Source organism: Gallus gallus, chromosome 4 (genome assembly GCF_016699485.2).
Source record: "Gallus gallus isolate bGalGal1 chromosome 4, bGalGal1.mat.broiler.GRCg7b, whole genome shotgun sequence".
Lineage (NCBI taxonomy): Eukaryota > Metazoa > Chordata > Aves > Galliformes > Phasianidae > Gallus > Gallus gallus.
Genome location: NC_052535.1, coordinates 41,048,566 through 41,056,058, shown reverse-complemented (window position 1 = coordinate 41,056,058; position 7,493 = coordinate 41,048,566). Strand labels below are relative to the sequence as shown.

At 35.4% G+C, this 7,493-nt stretch overlaps 1 long non-coding RNA gene across 1 annotated transcript; it reads right to left on the bottom strand.

Annotated features, from left to right (window-relative positions):
* Positions 1–3,252: 3,252 nt before the first annotated feature.
* LOC101748815 lies at positions 3,253–5,511 on the bottom strand. Its single transcript, XR_006939196.1, has 3 exons — positions 5,456–5,511; positions 4,196–4,351; positions 3,253–4,088 (listed from the first exon to the last, which is right to left on the bottom strand). It is a non-coding gene; the product is annotated as an uncharacterized LOC101748815 (long non-coding RNA).
* Positions 5,512–7,493: the final 1,982 nt, after the last annotated feature.

The window sequence follows — 7,493 nt, the reverse complement described above, 5'->3', positions numbered from 1 at the left end:
TCAGAGTAGGTGTACAAGGTTAAGTGAAATCAATGTTTTTCCTGTGACAGAGATCCAGCAAATTTCACAACTGATTCACAGCAAAAGTTGAGAACACAGCTCATTCACATGCCGTGTTTCACAAGGTATTCACCTATTTGGTGGCCAGTGAAGAAAGCCCCAGAGTCAATGTATTTTAAATATACTATTTTTCAATAACTGCTATAACATGTAGAATTAATGCATGTTGATAACCAAAGTGCATCATTAATGGTTTCCTAACTGTTCCTTCATTGTTATCCTAATAAGCAAACTTCTAGGTTGCTGTATTCACCATCACACAACCCATTCCAACATCACATATTTGTATGACTCTAGTATGACAAACTGATTCTGCTGACAGGAAAAATCATGTAGAAAAAGATGTTGACAGAATCATTCCCACTTAGTATGAAGGTTATTTGTAAAATAGAACTTTTATCTCCTGCATCAACCCACCTCTTCAGTTTGCAACAGTAACAGCCAAGGCAACCCATGCTAAACACATGTTCTGCTTCTGCTGACCTCAGTGCTCAGCACTTTCAGGGATCAAAGAGTACTTAAACAGAATTGAAGATTTAAAATAACAAAGTCCCCTTTTTAAAAAAAATATGTATGTTGGGCTTCCAGAGGGGAAGTCTTGTACCCTTCATTTCTGCATTCATGCACTACTCTGCCCTCATCCCTCAAATGTTGTAGTAATTTATGGACAAATTAAAAAGTTTTGTATGCTTTTTGGAAAAAAAAAAAAAATGTGAGAACTGAGCAGCTAGGTGAGTTTCAGGCTGTACTATATGAAATCATGCATGAGCAGTCATGCCTAGTCAACAAAAATGGTAACAAATCTTTCTCTGATGGCTTTATAAAACATCACTATAGCACTTCCCATCTTATCCTCTAGTTTCAATATTTTTTAAATGCCCTAAATTTTCCTTTGCTCTTCTTTCCCATAAGCAACATTTAAACATGACTCCAGTTTGGTGAGCAACTCTTTCAATTTTGTCTTCAAATGAGAATTTTTCAAATTAGGGATACTATCTATAGGTAACATTTAGTTTCATTAGATCTACATTTCAAATTAAAACCCAGTGATGGAGAGCAACGAGAAAGTTCTCCTATGAACATATGAGGCACTTTCAAGTTTGTTCCATCTTCTTCAGAAACATCTACTGTGAAACTTGACAGATTACCACTCTCAGTGAAACCTTAACATGGTGAATTTTACCTATGGGAAGCATTGTGCAAAATAAGTGTAAAAAGACTTTTAAGATCATCATTCCAAGATTTTGTAGAAAAAAGTATATAATTTGTAACTCATGTATTTTATTTCTATTAACATTAATTTGAGCATAGGCAAGTTTCAGTACCAATGTGTAGTGTTCTCTGAATTACTCAAAGTTGCTATTTGGATGCAGAATAACAGAATTACTTAAGTAATGCTGAAATACTGAAGAAATAAAGCAGCAGCTTACGAGGGCAAATTTAACAAATTGAGTGCTTATTTTTATTTTATAGACTTCTGAAGAGATTTTTTTTTCCCCTGAAAGGAGCACCTTCCCTAATATAAAAAATTACTGAAATAGAAATGAATCATTAAAGAAATAAGCTATCATTTTTATTTCAATTTCTGTTGTAATACATAGAATTAATAAATTTCTAACATTACATAGAGATCTGTTCATTCTCATGATGTGTATATAAAATGTCACCTCCAATTGTTCTTTTTTTTTTTCCCCAGTGTTTCCAGTGAGAACAGCAGTCAAGTAATGAGTATCAGTCAAATAACGGTCATTCAAAAAATTTTTAAAACCTTTTAGTTACAAAAAAAAAACAAACTTTTTATAAGTGAAACTTATTTGTGTGTTCTGTTTAGGACAGTGCTTAAAGTATTCATAAAGCTCCTCAGATAGTATGTCATGGCAATCTGTGGGCTTTACCACTTAAATAGCTATACAGAGCACGGAAACTTTATAGAGACAGTCAAAACTATAATCCGTATTCTTTTGATGTGGTTTTTGCTCCACTGACTGAAGCATTTAGTTAAACGAAACTGCTGCTCAAAATCTGACTGTACATTTTCTATCAAATGTTGTACCTTTTTTCTTTTAAGCTATCACAGTGAGAAGGTTTATTTATTTTTGATCAGATATTTATTTCTAACTACTTTATACTACTAATGAAGCAAGCTCGGTATTTCAAGTACTAGTTAATTTAACAGTCCTTAGAAATGTAATATGCTAAAACAAGTAATGCTCAAAGTTTCCCTAGTACCCTACTAATAGCAGAGATGTTGAAAGAAATTTAGATGCTTTGATGAAAATTGCTGTTTTTTCCTCTTAATACTTAGTATCATGAAATCTCTTTGATTTGGAAGTAAAAATTATGCCAGTGTCTTCACTTTGTAGACTACATCTTAAGTCTAAGAATTTGATTTGTTACCTTTATTCTCCCTTATATAATCCTACAAATAATGAAGATAGTCGGGTTGGAAATCATCTTTGCTTCAGAATTTCTACTGATCTTAGCGCAGGTGCTCTATAAGTAAAACTATGATAATAATGCAACAGACATTGTAAATGTTTTTTCATCTTCAGTGTTTTTCAAACAGATGGGATTGGGCATCTATATAAGATGCAAAGATATCCTGCAAGATATAATTTTGTAGTTTCCTAAAGTTCCCCAATGAGTCCAGCCACAGAACTGGCTTGTTAGCATCATTCTGTTGGAGGTCTGGTACTTGAAGTTACTTTACCTATCTATCCACATCCATAGCGTGTTTCATGGAAACTAATTATGAACCACAAAGAAAGGTAAATTCATCTGTACTTAAACTATAGAATTATGATATTTTCACTATCACTGTCTTGAAATCCCTCAGGCCTCTCATTATGAACCATCAGCCCTGTAGAAGGGAGGAAAAACCTGTCTGGACATGTGAAATTATTACAGACCTCTAGGAAGGAATATGATTAATATGCAGCCTGCATATAAGAAATGCCTTTGTTTCCTACTATGAGCAGATGCAGGTGAACCAGGAAAAATCACAGGTACAGGTTAAGGAGAAAATGTAATGGTCCAAGTTAGATTTCAGAACCATATTTCTAAACATATCTGAAATTCAGAGACATGCAAGGGGTTGATGCTGATTGACATGAGTAAATAAAATGCAAGTAATTGCACCGATGGAAGAGAGTGGCATTACTATATCCCTGCTAGGCTTTACTCATATTTGGGTTCTCATCAGCGAAAACAGTTTATTTTCCAGTGTTACAAAACAAGTATTAAACTAAGAACAATTAACAGAACACCGCAGAAATTACAGTTATTCAAAAAAAACCTTAAGGGTTAACGTTCACACAAGCAGTCTTGTCCAACTCAGTGAGTTGTAAGAAAGGTGAACCTCTGGAATCCGAGTATATAGGGCACCCACTGCCCTCCAGGGGTCAGAAAATGACCCAGAGGAACAATACAGAACAATTTATTGAGCTTTCTTAACAACAGCTAGCCAGCTACTTCAAGGCAAAATTAAAGAACTTTCTAACAACAATTAGTAAGCATAAAGGATAAGGTTTCCTTAGCATAGTTGTTATTTCTTTATCAAAGAATTTAAGGCAAATTTAGGCAACAGCTGCAGAAGATGATGAATAAAAGAAGATCGAGAATGAAGAAGAGAAAGGGAGATAGATTTAGAGGTAGATGTATTTCACCACTTCTGGATCCAGCGTTGTCTGGAGTCTGAGGTCTTGGTCTGCAAGTGACGGTAAACGTGCGTTTTCACTTTTATATAGTCTAGTTGGTCCAGGCTCGCCCTCGGGTTGGCACCAAAATTGAGTACTCGGGGGCTTTCTTACGAGGGTCTCTGGTAGTTGTGCTCCTCCTCCTCCCTTTTCTGATGCTTATGAGCCGTGAGGAGCCACAAGAGAAAGTGGAGACAAACAGAGTCTACCCACTCTGCTTCCAATCTGAGTCGTTGAGGCTCCATTCTTTCAACCTCCGCCAGTCGTTAAGGCTCCTTGTTTGAGACAAGATCCTTGTACAGTCGTTAAGGCCTCATTCCGTAAGGCTCCGTTCTGTCTCAAACAAAAGCAACTTAGTTTTTTAGAAGATGTGAAAGTACTAGAAAGAAGAGTGAAGTGGAATAAAGTAAAGAAAGATAAGTGAAAATAATAGATCTTACCTATAACTTCATTAGAAAATTAGACTGTGATGCAATTGGAGTTTTGCAGAGCCAGGAGTTAAAGAAGGATTTTGTTGTGATCAGTAAAATTTATTAATAATTTGAATATGAAGAGCTTATTGAAGTCAAGAATCTTCATGTGAATTTTACTGATATCTAAAGAGTAAAGATAGTTATGAATCAGTAGCAGCCTCATTCCAATATTCCTAAACTCCACTGCCTTTTCTGTGAAACTGGAGTATGAAATAGTCTTACTAGGTAATGTCCAACTGCATTCCAGTAAACCACTCTACAAAACAAGTTATCCTGGAATATTTGTGAGCCTCCTGTTGAATAGATGTTAGCACTTGAAATAGAATAGCACTAAGTTTCCAGTGCAGCAAGTGCTTCACATTATGTTTACAATGTTAATGGTGCTGGTTATGACTGAAAGCTAATTCAACATTATTGTATTGTATTGTTTTAGTCTGCAGTACATTAACAGTAGAATAATTTTTAAAAAGTACTGACCCTTAATAAATGAAAAGAGATAGCTATTAAGTAATAGGTTTATAGCTGCGTATTAAGCTATACATTAAAAAACAATGTATTACTAAAAACTTATCAAATGTCTTTGTGCTCTGAATAAAGCACAAGGCAAAAAAAATAAAAACATTAAAAAATAAAAACAAAAAAGAACTCAATCATAATTGGTTTGCTCATTTTCTGAAAGCTGATCAGATTTGCTCTCTAGTCCCAGTTGCCTACTGCATGGCAAAGTTTTAGCTGTTGGCTTTGCCTCAGGAAAAATGCTTTAGCAGATAAGTCTGTCTGAAAGTTTGTATTTTTCAACTATCACCGCTTCTGTGTTTTTATATCCATATAGACAGGATGAAAACAGTGTTTGGAGATTTAATGATTATAAGTTATTTCACAGGTAATTTTTGAGCAGTAAATTACCAGAAAGGTTCCTAAACAGTCCTTATCTAAAACAATACCTGTAAAGGTGGAAAAATAAAAACAATTTCTTGTTGAAAAGAAATTAATGATGGCACCTAGCTAGACAGATCTACTATGCTACTCGACTATAAAAAAACCTTACAATAACTTTCTGGAGAGTCCTAATTAGTTGTGATAAAACACAATTAATGTCCCTGTACTTACAAGCTTAGTTTTGGTGTGTTTTTTTTTTTAATGAAAAATAAATGTTTTTGTATGGCAAACAGGTATTAGAGCAGATTTGTATCATGTTACAAAGGAGTAAAGAAATAAAGAGCTTACCTGTGTTCTGGACTCATAGAAGAGCTCCAAGAGGAGTGATCTCCACATAGAGACCCTTCCTCCTTGGGAGTCAGCCCTTAAATGGGGGGGTCTAGGAGAGGTGGAGCCAGGCTCCACCCCTTCTGGTCACTCAGGTGAAATTGTGTTCACCTGTGCCCCTACAGCTGACTCAGCGCTCGTCTCAGGTGGTCAGTAAGAGGTTTAGGCCATCATTCAACAGTTCCCATACAGTTTTCAAGAAGGGCAATTTTCTTCTTGAAGTATTTAGTTTTTTCTGCCTGAGTTATTTGCCCAAATAACATTTTCACATATGGGAAACACAAATTCATCCAGCCACACTGGAAAAGCCTTACTGATAATTGACTGTTTCACTTGATATTCATTCTCCCATAATTTCTCTCTCTTCATTTGTTACCTCTCTCTATATGTTTAGATACAACCCAACTCACAGACAGCCTGTCTTTCTTTTTTAATTCATGTAACCAGTATCATGAAGCCAGCATGACTGAAGCCCTTGGACAACATAAACAATAAGTGTAACTGATGATCACTCCTTTATGGTTACTTGATTGCTTTCTCTTTTGAGGGAAAGGCATCTTGGCAAATTCACAAATTCAACTTGTGCTTTTTTTAAGTCCTTACTTTTTCCATGGTTTTAATAAATTTGATTACATTTTAATTAGGGAACTTTGAAAACTATATGACAGGAAACCTTTCCTTGAACTGTTTTTCTCTATGCAGACTTACTTCCCAGACTGCCTTTCACTGTTATCACTGTCAACAAACTCTTAACTGAGTTTGGCCCAAGGAACACATGGGGTTTGTCGCACTTTGCTTTGGCTGCTACAGCATTGGCAAAGTAATGGGAGGAAGATGTATCCATGTCACCAACATCTAAAAGCTCATACAGCAGAGTGACTGAGACACGATCCACAGTCAGAAGTTTCTCCTATACTTTATAGAAAATTACACTGGGAAACCACCTGAACAAAACTGACAGTGAATAGTCCCGGTGCTGCTCCTGAGAATGTCTGCCCTGGAAATGCATCTCCATACAGATTAGTGCTGTGGGGCTCTGTGTTCTACAAGATTAAAAATATGTATTTTAAATGGGTTCTGGATTTACTGTAGCTACAGAACACATGGAATTGTATTCACAAAACTTTTATTATCTCTAGGTATCTAAACTTCTGCTTCTAGTGGTGTACCTTGGGGTCACTGCCAATGCTTCCTAAATATGTAACGCAAAATTTTTCACCATTCATAAAAGAGATGTGGAGGAATTGTCCTCCTCCTCCTTTATACTCCTTCCATTTAGTTCTTCAAATAGGTCTTACAATAGTGTTTTTTTCCCCCTGATTCTGAGTCACAGCTAGATTCCTCACTTTTCTGCTCTTTGATAGGACATATGGAGAGATGGGATTAGATACAGACAGGTACCTCGAGAATCTTTGATAGGTTATATTTACCTTTTCTCCATAAGATGGACAGAGAATTACAGTTCAGAAAGATGTGCATGTCTTATCAGCAATGCATTTCTCTGCAAACAGGATCCATAGCAGCAGTTTTGGTCAGCTCTCTTTTGTATCTTTCTATGCTTTACTGTAGGCCAATAGCCTATGAAAGAATTTGCAAAAATGAAAACTAACTGAATAATGCTAGTCATGTAAATAAAATAGCATTAATTCTTTGATAGAGGTTTACAGTCACATTTGTCACAATATGAAACCACTTAAACAGGAAAAAAAGCCCATAAGCAAAAGTTCTTTACCGAAAAAATGCTGAAAAAAATAGTTTTAAATCATAAAATTGAGTTAAATCTTAAAACCAGAAATAGATCTAAATAATAAAATTTAAATAACATTTGTGTGTGTGTGTGTTAATCCAGTGTAATCTCAATACACTTCAAAGGAACTATACCTATGTACACTTCACATCCTTAGTTAAGACTTTTCCAAATTAGAACAGTCATAATTGTATTAGTGTATACTCTCTTACGAGGTGAGGTCTTGTAATTAAGACTTCATGTAAGAAAAAG